General features: G+C 34.8%; 1 pseudogene; it reads right to left on the bottom strand.

Annotated features, from left to right (window-relative positions):
• Positions 1–820: 820 nt before the first annotated feature.
• On the bottom strand, positions 821–924 carry LOC119466841 (annotated as a pseudogene).
• Positions 925–19,305: the final 18,381 nt, after the last annotated feature.

Below are 19,305 nucleotides of genomic sequence, written 5' to 3'. Positions count from 1 at the left end.
AAGCTTAGTTATAATGATATGACTTCATCTCAACATCTGTGGGATATGGACTATAAAGCTGTTTAATTTGAGTCTTTCTGTTCTCCAGAAATGATCTTTATCCCTTTTCCTTCAGTAAGGAGTTTGTTTGCATGAAAGTATGAGTCTTTATAATACACTGGCACTATTCTTTTTGCTTTCTTTGAAGACAATAAACTCTCAAATTTATGTTTCCGTAATTATTGAAGTATTTGCTGGAATCTCATTTTCACATGGAGAAATTAGGGGCAGCATAAAGTAGTGGGCGGGAAAGTTCTGGAACGTGTCTTACTTGTTTTTAATTAGACCACGACTCACAGATCAATGAAAATGGAAATGTTTCAAAAGAAAACTTTTATGTAATTGAGAAAATGTCAATTGTCTAGATGGAAAAAGTATTATTATGAAATCTTGTGGAGCGGCTGTAGGAAGAGGCAGGGCACTAAAAGAGGCCCTCAAGCTTCCCTTCGGCATTACCACTATCTACTATTTGATGTGTCAAACCATACTGCCCCTCTATGGAAAAGTGTGAATAAGTTTTTCATCTTTAGTTTGTAAGCATTGAGAAATAGAAGGCATTTCTTTTTATTCTTTCCTTTTGCTGTTTCCTAAGGTGATAATCTATTTACCTCACTACATAATCTGGGTACCACAAAGATACCAGAGAGTTCAGAATAGAAAATGTATGCCTACCCTTAATATTAGCCCATAAAACTCCTCAGATTGCATCTTGTAACTCTTTTCAAATGAGTCCATCAAAAAGGTTATATTAAGTTAATCATATATAGTTTTGTTTTTATAATAAAAGTCTGAAAAATCTGAGAAAACTCTTAGTTTTTTCTTTATCTGAGAACCGATTCTATAATAATAATACACTTGATCTTAGCCAAAAGGCCAAGAAGTGATCTAAATAATAATAGGCACATACTAACATATTTCTTATTTTCTGAATAAAAAACTGAAACTGGAATAGTGAAATCATTTATCTAAAGTCACTCAGTAAAGGACTAACATTTTGGACAAAAAGAGTTTCTTTTCACTTTACAAATAGTAAATCCAAACTTATTTAAATAATTTTTAAAAAATGTAACAAAGTTTAGTTTCTGTTTCTTCTTGTGTGCAGTAAACATTAAATTCTAAAACTCAAATATATTTTCTTTAATTTTTTTAATAGATAAATATATCAATGTTAAATATTCATATTGTTATACACTTCTGGTTTGTTTATCAACTTTTAAATTAAATTTTTTATTACAAATCTAATACAAAAGAAAAGGGGGAGTATTAACAACAACAAAAAAGTGGCACATTCTAGTTTCCCAGTAGAAGAGAAGAGCACTTCCTTTTCTCAGGATGACCTAAGCTCCCTGGATGGTTGGCTCACATCTCATTAGAATTCGTTTCTCCCTCCAGCAGGGCAGTCATGTTGCTTCTCCCAGCGGCCGATTGGGCCTGTCTTTCTCAGGTTCTCAGCTGACCCCAGGTTATTACATTCCCAAGGCTAAAGACTTTCTTTTTTTCCAGTACTTAAACTTCACTTCTCTCTTTAGACACACAGGCTCCTTACTCTGAGAGTTAATATAGAAAGACTGCTGGATTATGGCTCTTTCAAACTGATGTCTGATCTATTCTCTCTCTTTCATTCCTGGGAGCAAATGGAGAAAGATATGTTTAATTCCTGATGTGACTTTAACCTCTATTGTCTCAGTTAATAGAATGGAAGTTTGAAATTTTGCACTAAAAATTTTTTTATTTCAACAAAGCAAGCATGCTTTGGAATGAATATTCACTGGAATGAATATTGCAAATGACACTGGAAAATAAAGGAATCATTGAACAAGAATTATATCACTAACGTATTTTATTTTAATACTATAGATATAGATTCTGCAAAAGAATGATATACTTCCTTAGTTCACATAGGAATGGACTAAAGTGTGTTTGGCGAGGGGTTATTTTTGTGGCTTACAACTCTGGAGGATTATTTTTGCAGCCTGTAGAACCAGACTGGAGAAACAAAGCTGAACATGCTTTGATGTCTAAATTCCATTGATAACTTTTAAGCAAAAAATAACAGTAGAGTGAGCTGTGGAAATAGTAGTGGAAGAGAGAGGATGTTTCAAGAAAAATATTTCACACAATTATTTAACATGGAGCTGATCAAACAAAATAAGATTGTGAACCTTTTTTTTTTCCTATGGAAGAAAAAAGGATGTTTGCATTCTTAATTTTTCTTTTCAACTGAGTCCAAGTATGAAGAGTCTAAGGCTGGCTGAATCTTCCAGTACTCCTTCAGAGAGGCTTCATAGAGGAATTAAGAAAACCAATATTAGGGAAAGGAAGCTATTTTAATGGGAATGTGGAAAGCTGGGGAGAGGGAGACAAGAATATAAAACAAAGTCAAAATGGGAAATATCTCCAAAAATCTAAATTTCTTCTCCTTTGCTGGCCATTTGCAACTCTGACTCAACTCTGATAAATTAAATGCAGTGGTTTTTAACCAAGCGTAAGCATTGGAACCACTCATGGAGCTCTGGCACCACACAGCTACCACAATGCCACCCTAGGGTTTCTAAATCAGAATCTCTGGAGGTGGGGCATGGGCATGATTCATTTTAAAATAATTTCCACCAGTTGTTCTAAAGCACACTACTTTTCTAGTGTAATCCCCATTTACCCCAGGCCTTACCACCCTGTTCTTACAAACTGAACCACAATACAACATAGCTCAGTCTCATGGCCCTGCATAGAATTGCAGAGTCTCATTTCTATATTTCTGTAGTCCCCACATACATAGAACAGAGTTGGCAAGCCCTCCTTCCAGATCTTTCTGCCTGGCATCCCTTGTTGTGGGCTAATATAGACACTTGAGAGTGGTTCTTAACATTAGCTCCCTGTTCATAGTACCAACTCCTATCCTGGTGCAACCAGGATGTGTTATGCCCAGATATGATGAAAATGGTGCTCTTCCCTAACCTGTATCCTGCTTCATCCCTTTGGCCCCTAAGCCACATGATAGGTGCCTCTATGCCTGGGAAAAGAGAATCCTCAGTGTCCTTCTGCAGTCCCTGCCTCCATCAGGGTTCAGACCAACACCATGAGACCCATCAATAAAAAAGACAGCCTCTTGTCCACTCATTTCCCTTTCCATCTCTACCCTCACACACCCTTTTATTTGAAGACACTTTCCTACTATTTAAATTATTTCACTCAAGTCACCTCTTTGAGATTTTAGCTGTACCTTTTAATCAAATCCACCAAAATTTAAAATCCCAGTTTAAATTGAGGTGATATCCTTATTACACATTATTCTTCTAAAATAATACCATTTCTTTCAAATAACCAAAATATAACTAAGTCCAAGCGGATCACATGTGTCAGGTTCAAGCCCCAGCTGAGGTTGGAGGGGAATGGGTGGGTGGGGGCAGTGAGCTAGCAGAACACTCAAGAGACAGCAGATAGATGAGACAAGGCTTTCTTCCGCAGTTCCCTCACAGTGTCAGTGTTACATTTATATATCTCACAAACCATAGTGGTTGAGAGCCAGGTAATGAGCTTCTCTATGTTATGTCTACACAGCTGTGATTTTATAAAGCATGGGAATGTATGCCTGCACTCTAATCCTGCTGGGTCATGCAGGATGTTCACTTTGGCCTATGGCTGCCTGGCTGCAGCAAAGCCTTGTTTCTTACAACATGGTCTTAGATCAAGTGAGTTGATAAATGTCAACCTCTATAGCTATCCAGAAAATGCAGTTAGTATCTGCGTTTTCAAACTCAAGGCCCAAGAACCCTTGGGATTGCCACATGGATGAGGGGAGAAAAAAAAGTGTTGAGAGGACATTTGATAGAATATGTTTTCTCAGATCTAAAATAAAAAACAAAACAAAACAAACGAACAAAAATCGATTTGAAAACTCCTTGTATCATGGCAGCAGTTCACAATCTCCTTCCCTATTCTTTGCTTCCTGCCTCGTTTCCACTTCCTAAATCTTCTTCCTAGAGTTTTTCAACTTTGCAAATGATTCCACCATCCAGCCAGTTCTTCAAGCCAAACACTGCTTGTCAAATTTGGCTCTTTCTTCTCCTTCTCCTCTCCTCCAACAACAAATCTATAACCAAGTCCCATCAGTTCTATGCTCTAAATTTCTACTGATTTTATTTCCTTCTCTTCGTTTCAACTGTCTCTAATCCAGGCTGACATCATGACTTGCTGAGACTAATGCAATAAGCCACAGCTGATTTTCTCACATCCACTTTTATACCCTGAAAATGTTTTGTCTAGTATAATCAGAGTAATTTTTAAAAAATATCTGTCTCCTCTGCCCTTAAAAAGTCTTAAAATCTTCCTAAATCCTCTGAACATCAGAGTCTTCAACTATAAATTGGGGATAATAATTCCTAAATTGATGGTTACTATAAGAATTTAAAAGATTATAAAATATATGTATAGAGATTATGTATGTAAAAAGCCTAATACTGTACTTCACTTGGCATATGTTAGAAGGTATTATGCTTATCAGTTTTCTTTCTAAGGCAACTGAGGACACATGACTAAATGGAGAAACAAATTTCATTTTAGCTCTAAACCCTTATGATGCTGTGTTATACAAAGAAGCTGGGATGTACCTAAATTTTAAACTCGATGTCATTTTTTTTGTTTTCCATTGGTAATAAAATTCGGAACCAGAGGGACACAAATATGACTCATATAAGGTTATGTCAAAGGTGATAAAAATCACGTTTGTCTTCATACTGTACTCTGCCAGCTTCAGCTCTGTCATCTTTTCTTCTGCTGGCTCATGGGTTGCTGATGGATTGTTCAGGCGGGGGTCAAAAGAAGAGAGTAAGAGCTTCAAATAAGTCACCTTAAAACAAATTCACATGAGAGATTTCATATAAGTGCCCCTCATCTAATCTTTGCCTCACTTTTACTTTTTAATGAGGAAGGGGTTTCTAAAGGTGAAACTCATGGGTCGGGTTTTTCAAGTTGACACTGAAGAAGAGAGAGAAGAACAATCAGAAAGAGTCATAACAGATGGTCTTCTGAGAAAGGTAATACTTTTTAAATTGAATTGAATTGAAGGAGCCTCTAGGGTTTTCCTCCACAAAAATCTGAGGGTCAAGACACTGAGGAGTGAAAAGTTTGCAGTATTTTCTGTGGCTCCTAAAATTATTTCATATCTTCTTTATCTGTATGTATACAAAACCAGTAAATGGGCTAGTTACTGCATGTGCAGCAATTATTGGAAAAAGGAGAAGAATAAATAACACACAAAACAGAAAGAAAAGCATGTTCCTCAGCACCCACTTTGAGATTCCCAATGAAGATACGAAATATACATATATATGTATACATACAGCACCTTCTTCCAAATGCATATGTCTATGCTCTGCTCTTTCGCTGATCTTTTCCAGATTCTAAACTTCAATCCTTAAAAGGAAGCCCTTGGTTCAATCATCCATCACATGCTCAACCACCCCAGAGTTTCTGCAGATGTGTGAATCGCACCATTTCTTCTTCTTTCTGTAGTACATAAACATATCTAACTCAATGAGTGAAGCATAAGCTTCCTTGATTCTTGAAGATAAACAAAAAAATTAACAATGAAGTTTGAGAGGTGCCCTCAGGGCTGCTTCCTACAGTTTAAATCTGTCTTCATCCATAATTTGGAGGTAGAAGGCCTACCTTGTTGGTTGTTATAAGAAACAGAGATATAAATGAAAACATTACACATAGTAGTCAGTTACATTTTTCCCTTTATAAAGTTCAATTATGTCCCAAAATTGGACATTGCAGGCATAGCTCCAGAGCAAGTATCATAAGGATACTTAAAATACCCCATAGCTCATGGTCCCAACATACATGTTTTAAATGTCATATAATTGAAGCGCATTTTTAACAACCCATTAGACTTCCAAGGACATATTTGGCTTTCTGTTATGAATTCCAGTATTTAAAAATCTTGGGAGAAAGTCTTCTGTAATATAGTATGTCAAATGCAAGCTTTGTTTTGTTTATTTATACTAAATAGCCTCTAACCCCAGTCCACTATGTTGTGGACAAGATTTATTTATAAAGTCTTCAGCCAAAGATAGAGTTCCTTGGGTTCTGAGTATACATGAACTTTCCTCCAGCGAATTATTTTTGGTTGGTTTTTCTGATGTGACTTTGATTTTGCATGTTTGTCATTTATGTTTAGAAAAAAAATAGGTAGTTATGAAAAGAATTTTTTTCCAGTGAGAGGATTTTCATTTGAGTATCATATTTAGAACTAAAATTAAATGTACTGAATATATTCACATATAGATTATAAATTCTGTAGATAGTGACATGATTCTTATATCATAAGTAGGTCATAAATTTATATAACTTTTGCAATATAATTTTCAAATAAAATATAATTTTCAAAATGTTTAGTGAGCTCAGCTGGCCCATCCCTTGAAGAGCACTCAAATTTCCTCCCTGGAAATATCAGAAATCACACAGAAATTTCCTATCTTTTAAAATGTAGGAAAATTCAAGTTTCTCTTGCTAAGTGAAGTACATGCTATTCTTCAAGATAATTGTCATGTGACTATTTTGAATAGCTATCTAATCTTGTATTCTTACCAAGAGAGAATATTATTTGAAAGGAAACTGTATTTGTATGAGATGTGGGGAGGGAGATTCTAAAAGTATGAAAATTCCCATCCAAATCTTCAGCATTTTATCAAAACCAGGTATTTTCAGAATATTAATAAAACTAAAAATGCCAGGTGTGGTGGCTCATGCCTGTAATCCCAGCAATTTGGGAGGCCAAGGCAGGTGGATCACCTGAGGTCAGGAGTTCAAGATCAGCCTGGCCAACATGGTGAAACCCCATCTCTACTAAAAATACAAAAATTAGCTGGGCGTGATGGTGGGCCCTTGTAATCCCAGCTACTCAGGAGGCTGAAGCAGGAGAATCACTTGAATCCAGGTGGTGGAGCTTGCAGTGAGCCAATATCTCACCATTGCACTCTGGCCTGGGCAACGAGAGTGAGACACCATCTCAACAAAATGAAATAAAATAAAACTAAAAAGTAAGGTAGGCATATTTGAGAGTAATATTCATAATATTCATTTTACCATTCATTTCGATACTATTTGTAAAAGCATTCATCAAATTATTTCCTAATTGAGATATTAATATATAAAATTTTATGTAGTGAAAAGCCACTTTCTACAGGAATCTGATTCAACTATAGATTTAATGTTATGATAAGGAATTGCCTACTCTTGAGACTACTAGCTATGCCTAATAACATAACCACAAACACATTATACTAATTAAAATGCTTTTATATACATTACCATTTATCATTTAACCAAATATAGTTATGAACTTCAGTGAATTCTTTTGAATTGGTCAAAATGTAAAAAACAAAACAAAATAAAACTATATTTATATCTCTTATTAGCAGTTCACTGATAAACTTTCCCAGAAGAATAAACATAAGTTTTAAACAAATATATCAAAAAAGTGGTTTCTCATTTGAAGACAAAAATGCACATATCATGGCTACCATGAATCTTACTTCATTCATCATTTTAAATATATAAAATACCATCTGCAATATAACCTGAATGGGGTCACCCAGGGAATTGGCCAGATATCACAAAGCTTGAGGACTAGAGCCTGACATGTTAAAACAAGGCTAGGAGTTCTGCAAGAAAGAGCCAAAACCCAGAAAGGAAATGGAGTGTCGAAATCATTGGTCTTAAAAAGCATGACGAGTCATAACTGGAAAAACCAAGTACGAACAACAGAACCATAGTCTGGATCAGGGCTGGCAATGAGAATTTAATCCAAGGGGCAAATAATAGGTACAAGTGGAATGGAATGGGAACATGCAGAAAGTCCTGGAATTACTGGGCGTGGAATTAGAGTGTGCACTGTACACCTTCATCAGTCAGCTGGTACAAAGGTATGAGGGTAAACATCTTATCTGAAATATTCAAACTAAGTTTTTAGGAATCACATTCTGTAGTAAATATTTATAAGTGGCCAGACGTGGTGGCTTACTATTGTAATCTCAGCACTTTAGGAGGCCAAGGCAGGCAGATTGTCTGAGGTCAGGAGTCTGAGACTAGCCTGGCTAACATTGTGAAATCCCATCTCTACTAAAAATAGTAAAAATTAGCTGGATGTGGTGGCGCATGCCCGTAATACCAGCTAGTCGGGAGGCTGAGGCAGGAGAATCACTTCAATCCAGAAGTCGGAGGTTGCAGTGAGATCACACCACTGCACTCCAGCCTGTGAGACAAGACTCTGTCTCAAAAAATAATGATAATTATATATAAGTACTTGGAATGATTATTAAATATCTACTAAATTAAAAGAAAATTATTTACACGTCATTTTGAAGAAGCAGAAGCTTAAATTCTTCATTCTGATAGACAAGATGAAGGAAGTATTTTATAAAAGCAGCAGACCTAGAAGTTTGGCTGCAAATGATAAATACTAAAAATTATTTGTTGATTGAGCAATGAACTATTTCTGATTTGTTGCGATTTAGAATATGTCCTTTAAAAGTCTTATCATGGCACTTTTAGGAAGTAAAGAAATAATTGCTATAGTGTAAGGGAACTTTTTGTTGTTGTTCTCCCTTTTACCTACATGTGATGATATAATTCCAGCAGAGCCATTTACATGATTCTGAATTCTGACTTTAATTATACATACAGGGTTTTTTTAAACTCAGAGCTGTGCTTAATTGCCCCTCCTTTTACTTTTCGCAGAGGATGTTTCTGCCTTGTGTTACTTTTGATTTGTAAAACATACATTTTTCTGATACATCAAACTGTGTTTCATGGGGTTAAAGGAACATAACTCCCCTTTAGAAATGTCAGTTTGTACAGGAAAATAAGATGGTAAAATAGCTATTCAGAGGCAAGTTTTCAAAATGCATATCTCTATTGATTCAGTGTGAATTAGCTTGATTCACAAATCAAACTCCAGAACTAGTCGTAGGAAAATAAATTGAAGAGCACGAAAAAAGAATAGAAACATGCAGAACACTTCTATGGGCCCGAAAAATCAAAAGTGATACTTTACTGCAACTTGACACCAACCTGTGTCTAATTAAATACTTGAAATAGCATTGTTATTCAGAGACAAGTATGCAGATTAAAACTTAAAGGTAAAATTTCCCCAACTAATACTAATACAGAAAGCCATTTTTCCTCTGCTTTTTTCCTTACTCCTATCCCACATGGTAGAATTGACCTTCACTATTTATTGGCCCAGAAAGAGAAATCACACACTGCCCCAAAGGCTGACCTGCCAAGAGCAGGAAATAGTTATTCTGGGAACTAAAGAGCATTGACGAGTCTTTCGAAAATTGCACTTACACTTCCTGGTTTCCTTCTTTCAGCTCCTATTTTTCTATGCAAATCAGGGCAGAGGGTTTTTCCCTAGTCTCAGGGCAGGCAACGATGTGGCCGCTGTAGACATGAGCGATTGAAGGATATGGTGATGTTGATTCAATTAAAGTCTGATCATGAATAAAGGGTTCAGGGAGCTAGATTCTTCTATTCCCAAAACAGTACATTTTTGCACTTTTCTCAGATGGTGCATTGGAAATTTAATGTCAGTTGTATGTATTTGTTTGTGCAACTAGGTGATTTCCAATATCCTAAGAGATTGCTAAAATAAAAAATAAAATAAATAAACACACAGATACTTGCACATAGTGGAGAGACAAACAGACCAAATGAGTTGTAGTAAAGCTTAGTTGAATCTTCAAACTAAAAAGATGACATCATCATCAGCAAAAAAAAATCTTCAGAATCAGACTGCCTGAAACCTCACGTAAGGTAGAGGTACCCAAACTGATTTTTATCCAAGGTAGCCTTAGAAATTGTCAGGAAAAGTCTTTTAGAGACTGTCAGCTTAGCTTCAACTGTCAAAAAAAAAAAAAAAAAAACAGTAATGCTAACCTTATCTAACCTTCCTCCTACCTCACTTCCATCTCCCACCAAACACATGTGTGCATGCACAAACACACATATTCATGAATAGGAATGGTCCCTGCAATACTTAACACCCTCTGGACAAGGTCAGTCAGTGATTCTTCATTTATCTTCCTTGTACTCTTTCCTTAGGCCAGAGATTGAAGATTTGAACATATGTACACACTCGCTTGGCTAACAGTCCAGCAAATTCCAGTACTCTAAGGATTAACTAATCACTTTATTTCTTTTGGAAGACTCTGCTATAACTGAAGCCCAACATTTTGTTTATCTTCCACTGTTTATCTTCTGAGGAGCACGCTCCAGCACACTCACCATGAGAAAGTACCTGCTGTGTGGAAATGTGTTGTAAGATTGTGAGATGTGAAGCCTTTTTGGAGGAAGAGCAGTTATTATCTAATTTTAAAAAGTTTTGTTCCTTTGTAGAAGTCTACAATATGTAAGATTCTTAGAGATTTTAAACAAATTCAACTTTATTGATGTAGCCTTTTTAGTCCCTTTTTAGTGTATAAAGTTAAACAGATCCACCTTTATGGTAAAACATAACAAATGTAACATGACATAACATAACATAACATAAAACATAACATAACAAACATTTATGGTAAATGAATATTTGAAACTCATAAATATACACAAATTCCTTTTAAGTTAATTGCTTTGACCTGCTCTTCCTACGACAATACTTTTTGGAGAACTGCTGAAAAATAGTAAAAGAAACACTTATGTTTCAGAGCTCTTTGTTTCCCTGGTCAGGTGGTTGTGTGGGTTCTAAAGAATAATGCAAAGATTCAGTGGCAGGAAGCCAAAAAGAGAATAAAGAAAAGCAAAGATGACATAAGAAACAACTCCACAAGCTCTCCCATTAATCCATGAATGACTGAATATTGATTATTAGTGAGCTTATTTCTTGTTTCATTTAACAACTAAAGATGAGTAGCTTTGCAAAATTTTGTAAGGCATGATTGAATGAAGGCTTTCTCAAAATTCTGAAGTCCCTATTCTTTTCCTCCAGATTAATGTCGACACTAGAACCATTTAACGTAATATGTCATTAAGAAAAGAAATTAGTAAAATTTTAGTTTCTTCTCTAGATACAGTTTCATGAAAATAAATAGAAAATAAAGGAAATTCAGTGACTCTATTCCTTGGTGTAATAGCTAGATTTTTGGCATTCAAATGTAAACAAATAATTCTAATATGATGTAAGTGCTACATTCAAAATGCATGTTATGAGAAGACAGATTTAAAATGTTGTCAAGGGCAATGAAAATATACATTTTTAGCCTTTATTTGACTTACATGTTATTCAGTTAATGTTTGATATTCAACAAACATTTATTGATTGTATATTATATGTCAAATATTTACATTTTAACAATGCCAGCTTTTATCTCAAATTCTCTTTTGAAACAAAGATTATTAAATAACTGAGAATTCATGGAGAAAGATGATGATTTGCCTTGGGAACATCAGAGGGAGAAATAAATCAGAGGCCTAAGTAGGATGAGAGGTGTGTCGGTAAACATTTTACAACAGGTTCTGCACTACCCTGATTTGTAGTGTTTTATACCAATTAGCATAGTATAAATATGAACACGATGTCTGATTTCAAGCTACCAACCTGCCATTACTGAATGCAGAGTCAGAAAGAGATGCACACAACACATTCTCCTAATCCATTATGAGCTTGCTGTATGTAGCATAACACTGTTAATAGCCACCAGACAATGGCTTTCTAGGGTCACCCTATGACTTTATTTATGACTACATAACAGTTAGGATTGAGAGGCTGAATAGCTTTGCAGAGTGACTCATAATTGCACATAGACATATTTATATAGGACCCCATCATGTTTATCTCTTTTCTTCTCTGTATTTTAGAGCATCCACTCCCATATCCTGGCTCTCATTAGCCCACTGCTACATTGAACAGCTGACCTCTGTTACTGTAAAGAGAAAAGTAGCTTCTGCTTTGGAAAGCTAGCAATAAGTTTGAGCTACTTCAGCAAAATGCTTCCTTTCCCATTTTTTCAAACAGAATGTTAAAAAGATATATAGTCATGGATAAGATTTAATAAAATTAATAAATATTTCTGCTTCATCAAGGATATTCTTAAAGAATGCTTGCAGTTTTTCACTGGGAATATGTGGAAATTAAAAATTTGATGACTATAAGCACAGTTTAGTGCCTCAACCTTGATTAAAGCTAAATTTCCAGAACTATGACTTTTGTACCAGCAGTGAAAGTGTCAAAACAATTTAAAGGGCCAATAATATATTAGGGTAATTATGAAAATAATTTTTACTTTGCAGAACTCATGAAAGGATCTCCAAGAACCTCTAGGGACCCAGAGACAACACTCGGAGTACAACCACCTTTGTCCAAAGTCACAAACGTGTCTTGGTTTGGTTATTGCCTCCTAACCAGGTTCCCATATTCATTCTGGCTACCTTGTAATCCATTTACCAACAAAAGCCAAACTGAGCTTTTAATAAGACAATTCTACTCATGTCATTTTCTATTCAAAATCCATTTATGGCTTCCCATTAGTCTTCGGGTAAAATTTAAACCTTCACCATGGCTGAGAGAGATTTTACTATCTGCTCCCTGGCTATTACCCAGCCTCATGTTTCTTGGATCTCTTTAATCTATTTGCAATAGCCACTCTTGCTTCTTTATGTTTTTCAAACATTGCAAATTTATTCTTGCCCCCTGAGTCCTTGCACATGCTTTTTGTTATTGTTGTTCTTGTAATGCTTTCTCCATGTTTTATTTACCTAATCTGACCCATCCCTTAGCTATCAGTTTAAACCCCACTCTAAGAGGCTTTCCTTACCTGAATTCCGTCAGATTAGGTTCCCCCTCATATGCTTTAACAGTCTTGTAACTATGTAATTAATGTAGTATTTATTTTTGAGGTCCTCCATGAGACTATAATCGCTCTCAAGGAAAAGGCTATCTTGCTCTCTGTCGTATCCTTAATGCTTGGCATACATTAAAGGCCTCTAATGTTGTCTGATTTTACCTAAAGGTGTCACCTAAAATGGGAATGAAGGAATTGGAAGATTATCTACACATAAGTATCAGTCTGTCTGCACTTTTGAACATATACAACACTGACTTGTGGCCCTTCAAAGGAACAGGAAAGCACTTTAATCTAGCTTTGAAGTACTTGACAGAAAAAGAAAGAAAGGGAGGAAGGAAGGAAGAAGGAAGGAAGGAAGGAAGGGAAAATTAAGCAAACTGGAAGGTGCAGAGAAGACAGTCTCTCAATCCCAAGAATTCACAGTTAAGATTAGGAAAGACAGATCAGGATAGCTGTACTCAAAATTGAAATTCAACCCTAGTAATGAAGATTTTGTTGCAGGAATAAATCTGTTATACCGTAATCCCTCTTTCACTTAAGATGCTGACTCTCCAAGGAAGTTGCTGAGTTCTTCATTCAAATAGACTCAGGCTATCTGTATACAATGTCCAGGAAATTTCTGAGCTTTAGCAGTAGGCAGAGCTTAGTCTCAAGCACGTATTTCTACTACACTTTATCCACTCATTTCATTCCCTTATTTATTCCTCCATGCCAGATAAATACTGAAGTCTTGTTCTAACTCTGAGTTAAGCCTGTACTTCGTGACTTTCTGAAAAAATTACCATGCTCCCAAGCTTAACCCTACAATAAGTTCTTCACTTCTAGAAAATATGTGGCTCTCTATTAAAGAAATGTGCCAAAAATTAAGTAAATCCAGAAAGACTCAAAGTTCTTCTGTAGATTATATTCACTATGATTTGAACACGCCTTAGGCTAGGTGATAACCAGTATCTAACTGGATACAGTAGCCTAAGAAAATACCAATAGAAATTATAATTTCATTTATTTATGTTTTGCTCAGTTCAAACTACCATACTAAAATGATTCAAGGCCTCCTAAAACACTCCTGCAAATATCCTCCATTAATTTTACTCAAGATAAAATAGATGCATTTTACACAATGCAGTGTATGAACAATTCTTAGTAAGTTGTAAAGCGCAGGGTCACTTGGTGCCAAAAAAGTGAAAGCTTTGCTTAAATGGCTAAATATTTTATTACGAATGTCTCAACTACACTTAGAAGCAAATATGAGACATTATTTCCTGTAGTATTTTTCCCAAAGCTAAAGTTTGTTTTAATAAGACAAAGATTAAACACTGCAGTGAATTATGTCTGCACCAATGTGCAAACACCTTTTTCTTTTTGCTTGTCCTTGCACATTTTTGAAGTCTGATATTTGTTACATCATGTTTGAAAAAGAGACAGATTAAAGTGAAGCTTGAAAAAGAGAAGATGGTGACTGGAAGAGTTCTAATTACAGTGACCTAACATAATTGGGTCAGCAAGAGGGTAAGAATGAATGCATTTATAATGGAAATGGGAACTTTTCTGGAACATAGCTGAAACTGTGCCATTGCCTTGGAAACCCACTCAGATATAATCCGTCATTTTTTTAGACTACGTTTGAGACAGGAATCCCAGGTTGAAAAGTTCAGAGTAGAATGTTAGCATCTAGGGGAGAGCTAGTGGTTGTGTTGGAAACCTAGAAATCAAGAGACAACTGAAAGGGCTGATCACCGAAAGGAAGACAGCACCAGAAATTACAGCCCTGTAAGTGTGGAAACATAAAGGAAAAATTCAATCTTCTGCAGTAGTGAAATTTCCTTGTTATTTAAAAATTTGGAATATACCTGTGTCCATTTATATTTGTTCTTTCTAATTTTCTTTTCTATGTGCAGCATTTAATTTTAGGCTAATTACTCAACTGATGAATCACATAGTACTTCCCAGTACTATTCTACCTCCTTTGAGGAGATTTTCACTCACCAAAAGCTATAAAATGAAATTACTCATCTATGATTTGTCACAGACAACTTTCTTGATCACATAAAAGCTGACTGTGCAATGTATGCATTATCCTGCTTCTTGCTTTTGCTTTCTTTTTTGTCTCCTTTAGGCTTGCTTTGTCCATCATTAGCACCTTCTCCAGAGCTAGAGTAAGGGGACAAGCAAGGCTCAAAACAGTCTAGTCATGGTATTTATTAGTGGATGGCTTTGAAGAGGGTCCAGAAAACAAAAGTTTGCCAGCGAAAGTGAGGTTTGTAAATTATCCACAAATCTAATTGATTCTTGTGATCAATTCTCCCTTTTATCAGAACAGCACTGTCTAAAGGAGTTTTTCTGTGATGATGAATATATTCTGTATCTATGCTATTCAGTGTTGTTGCCATTGGTGCAATTAACAGAATTTTTTATTTTATTTCATTTTAATAAATTTAAATTTAAATAGCCACACATAGCTAACAGCTATCAGACAGAACAATGCAGCTCTAGAATATGCCTTTCTAATTATCACATCCAGCTGTACAATATAATTTCATTAACTCCAAATCTACTCTTTTGGAAACCATAGTCATTTGACATAGATTGAACTAGTCTACCACTGACATTTGCACTTTGAAGAAAATGTCTGTTAATTACATTAATATAAAAACCATTATAGGTCAAAAATTCAGTTTTCATAGGGGCAGGAGCTAGTTATAAGAACTAGCATAGAACTATTAGAATCATTCATAAATTAATATAGATAATTGATAATAAATTTGTTAGATAATGAATCATGTAATGTGAAGCAGGTCTAAAGGAAACTTGAAGGTATCCTTTATTTATTTATTTAAACTGTATATGCCAGACACTGGACTGGTGCTGCAGATTTTTTTAAAAGATTAGCCATCAAGAGGCTCACTTTTATTTTTAAAAATATCATTAGCACTTTTTCTAATGTATTTCGTATTTCATACTTTTTATATAAGTAGTACAAAACTTTTCCCAAATTAGCACAAAATAATGATATTTTCAATATTGCATCTAATTGTATTTTGCACTTATTGTTATTTATATGAGTTATTTTAGTATACTATATTAGCATATTGTATAGTCTTATGGTATATCTGCATGTATACAACACATATATAATGTTGCAAATTTTCTTTACAGATTTAGGTAACAGTTAAAAAAAATTTCTTGTATTTAAACCCTGATTTAGTTTTGTTTACCGCATGTAGCACTTATATATTAATATAAGTATATATACTAATATAAATATTGCATTATTTACAGTAAGTACTAGTAAAACTATACTTATATGAGTATAACCATATAAGTTATAGTATAACTTTATGTATACTTACATAGCCATAAGAATAAAGAAAAAAAGAACATAAATATTAATATATGTACTAATATAAGGATACGTTCTAATAGTTTCTTCTTTTAATTTCCTGCACTAGTATTAACACCGAATATGTACAATCATTAATAAAAATGATGACTTGATTCATACTTAATGAAACTTGATATGTTAACTTTTCCAGGAATATTGATGACGGGCTATAGAGCCAGACAGCCAGGCTATTCATTGCCCAGGTTTCTCACATACTAAATACAACCCTGAGCAATCCTTAGCTTATCTGTGCTTCAATTTCTTCACTAGGGAAGTGGAAAATAATGATAGCCTCCTCATAGGGTTATACTGAGAATTGAATAAAAAGATTCATAACAAGCACTTTACATAAATTCTGATACATGGTAAGTGCTCAATAAAACTTTATTATCATTGTTATTATTAAAAAATATTGCAAGATAAACATAATAAATTTGAGACCCTGTGTCACCTTCTTCAAGGTAATAGTGGTGGAGGAGCTTGCCAATGCTCACTGTATACAGTACCAGGTGGTATTTGACTATATACAAAACTCAATTAGGGTTTAAATACTGAGAAATTTTTACTCACTGGTATCTTTACTTTCTAATAGAATGTTAATTTACTTAGTCTTTTTCACTAAGATTGAAAAATTCACAACTGTTTGTACTTTATTTTTAAGAGTACATATTTGACATGTAGTCATATTAGAATATGTACCCCATGATTAAAACAATTTTGTTTTTCTGGCAGACATGTATACGAAATTGAAAATACAGGCTTTACTCAGCCTATAAAAACAAAGAATGAATATATTAAACATTTTTAAAACTTCTAAGGAAATAAATAAATAAATAAATACAATTTGTATTTATTTTTGTAAATAAATATAATTTTTATAAATAAATACAATTCTAGAAAGGATGCAATATTTAAGTAAAGCTCTGATACAAAAAAGATAATCACAGATTTTTAAGTAGAATATCGAATTCGATTTCTAAATGCCACCATGTATTCTGGAAACAGATTTAGCTGACAATACAATTTAAATTGGAAAAACTGAACATCTCAGTTATGTCAATTTGCCCAGGCCTCAAAGATATATATCTCTGAAGTCAGGCTTAAGTCAATACTACAATATATGCAATATTTCATGAGAGCCATGTAAACCCTGCATTTAAAAGCATGCACTTGTAATTATACTACTGAACTTTAGTGTTATAGGAGACTTGAAGAAAACAACTGACTCCAAACTACAGAACTAAATAGGGAAATGTGGCCAGTAAGTCAAGTGTGCTTTTGAATCCTCATTTCTCTCTTTGTATCAATTTTGAAAACAATAGCTGCTATCAGAAATAAACTTACAAATACAGTGGAAGTTTATTTCTCACTCATATAAAGTTCAAAATAGGAGTTCTCAACTGACAGATGGTCTCCTTTGAGCAGAAATTCAGAGACCCAAGCTTCTTCCAGTATTGGCTCCATTGTCTTCAACATGTTGCTTCCAATACGCCATCCTTATCTTCACCAAATAAAAAAAGCAAATAACAAATAGCTCAAGTGGAAAGATGTCCTAGACCATAGGACATCTTTGTCCTATGAGAAAGACAAATACCACTTCCATTTATATTCCATTGGCTGGAACTCAGTTGTACGGCCACACCTCACTGTAAGGGAAGGTGGAGCTGGAAATGTAGTCTAAAATATTCCCAGAATGACAGTCAACAATGCCATATGATTCTTAATAAGCCTACAGAATATAGTTTCTTCTAAGTCACTAGTGATCTCCCAGCTGCCTCTGTTGCCTCTTTAATTTCTAGAGGAAATCCATCCCATTAATTCATTCACAGTTATGTGTCAGCCCTGGGTGTGCATTTTAAAAGCAGAGGGCTGAAGGATGGTTACTCACTCCATAAGAAGGCAATGGAGAAGTTTGGGGTGGGTTTTGGGGGCAGGGGGATGTTTTGTATGCTTGTTTGTTTTTGGTAGGATAGGATCCAAAAATATTTAAGTAAGATCTACTTAGTTCATGAATAAGGCAAGTTCTAAAAAGCAGTCAGTTTCTTAGAAATGGAGAGAGAGGATATAAATTAAAGAATAAATATTATAAACAGCATCTATTTAATTCTGACTTCTTTCTCATTTATTTAGATATTCTCAATGTACAGTATTAGTAGGTTGATGTCTGCTGGTATTGAGTAAAAGACACACTTTATCAAGCCAATGAGAGACCATTGTGTCTTAATTCCTATGTTTGGTTAGCCTATATAAGAGGTCTCATAGAAATCTCAAATGCCACGTGTTCCAAAACTGAAATCTTGACTTGCCTCCACAGATTTATTTCACCCTCATCTCTTCCCTTGCCTGTTGGTGCAAGTCTATCTTAAGAGTTACACAGGACTAAAACTTTAGAATCTTTAATTCCTCTCCTTCTCTCAGGCCTCTCATCCAAGCTTCCAGGAGATCCTGTTTGCTATACATTCAAAATGCCCAGAATAAACACCAGCTTGGGCAATATAGCAAGACCCTGTCTGTATTTTAAAAATAATGAAAATAAAATTAAAATTAAAAAACCAAAATACCCAGAATATGAACACTTCTCCTCATCCTCATGGCTGGTTTGAGCCCCCACCATTTCTTACAGTTCTTACCTGGATCATGATATAGCCTCCTAAATACTTTTCTGTATTTAATCCTCACCCCTAAACACATAGACACACACAAACACACACACATTCCCCTACTCTCAACCAAGGGACAAAAGTAGAAGCAGTAAAATTAAGTAGGAGATCGTTGCACTAATTCAGGTAAGAGACAACTACTACTGTTCTTCCTTCACAGAGTCTACTTCACCCATATTGATGTCTTTGCTGTTTTTGGACAAATTATGTTCTCTCACCTTTATTACTAATGTCACCTTTTCAACAAGGCTTATATTGAGTGTCCTATTAAATATTCCAATGTGCTAACTATCCTTTGACCCTGAATTTCCAAAACATCTTAAACATATTTTTATTTTTAATGTAATTATATAATGCTTACTAACATACTTTAAAGTGT

This window comes from Cebus imitator, unplaced genomic scaffold (assembly GCF_001604975.1).
Source record: "Cebus imitator isolate Cc_AM_T3 unplaced genomic scaffold, Cebus_imitator-1.0 Scaffold233, whole genome shotgun sequence".
Lineage (NCBI taxonomy): Eukaryota > Metazoa > Chordata > Mammalia > Primates > Cebidae > Cebus > Cebus imitator.
The sequence above is the reverse complement of the archived record's forward strand: the minus strand, read 5'-3'. Positions and strand labels throughout refer to the sequence as shown.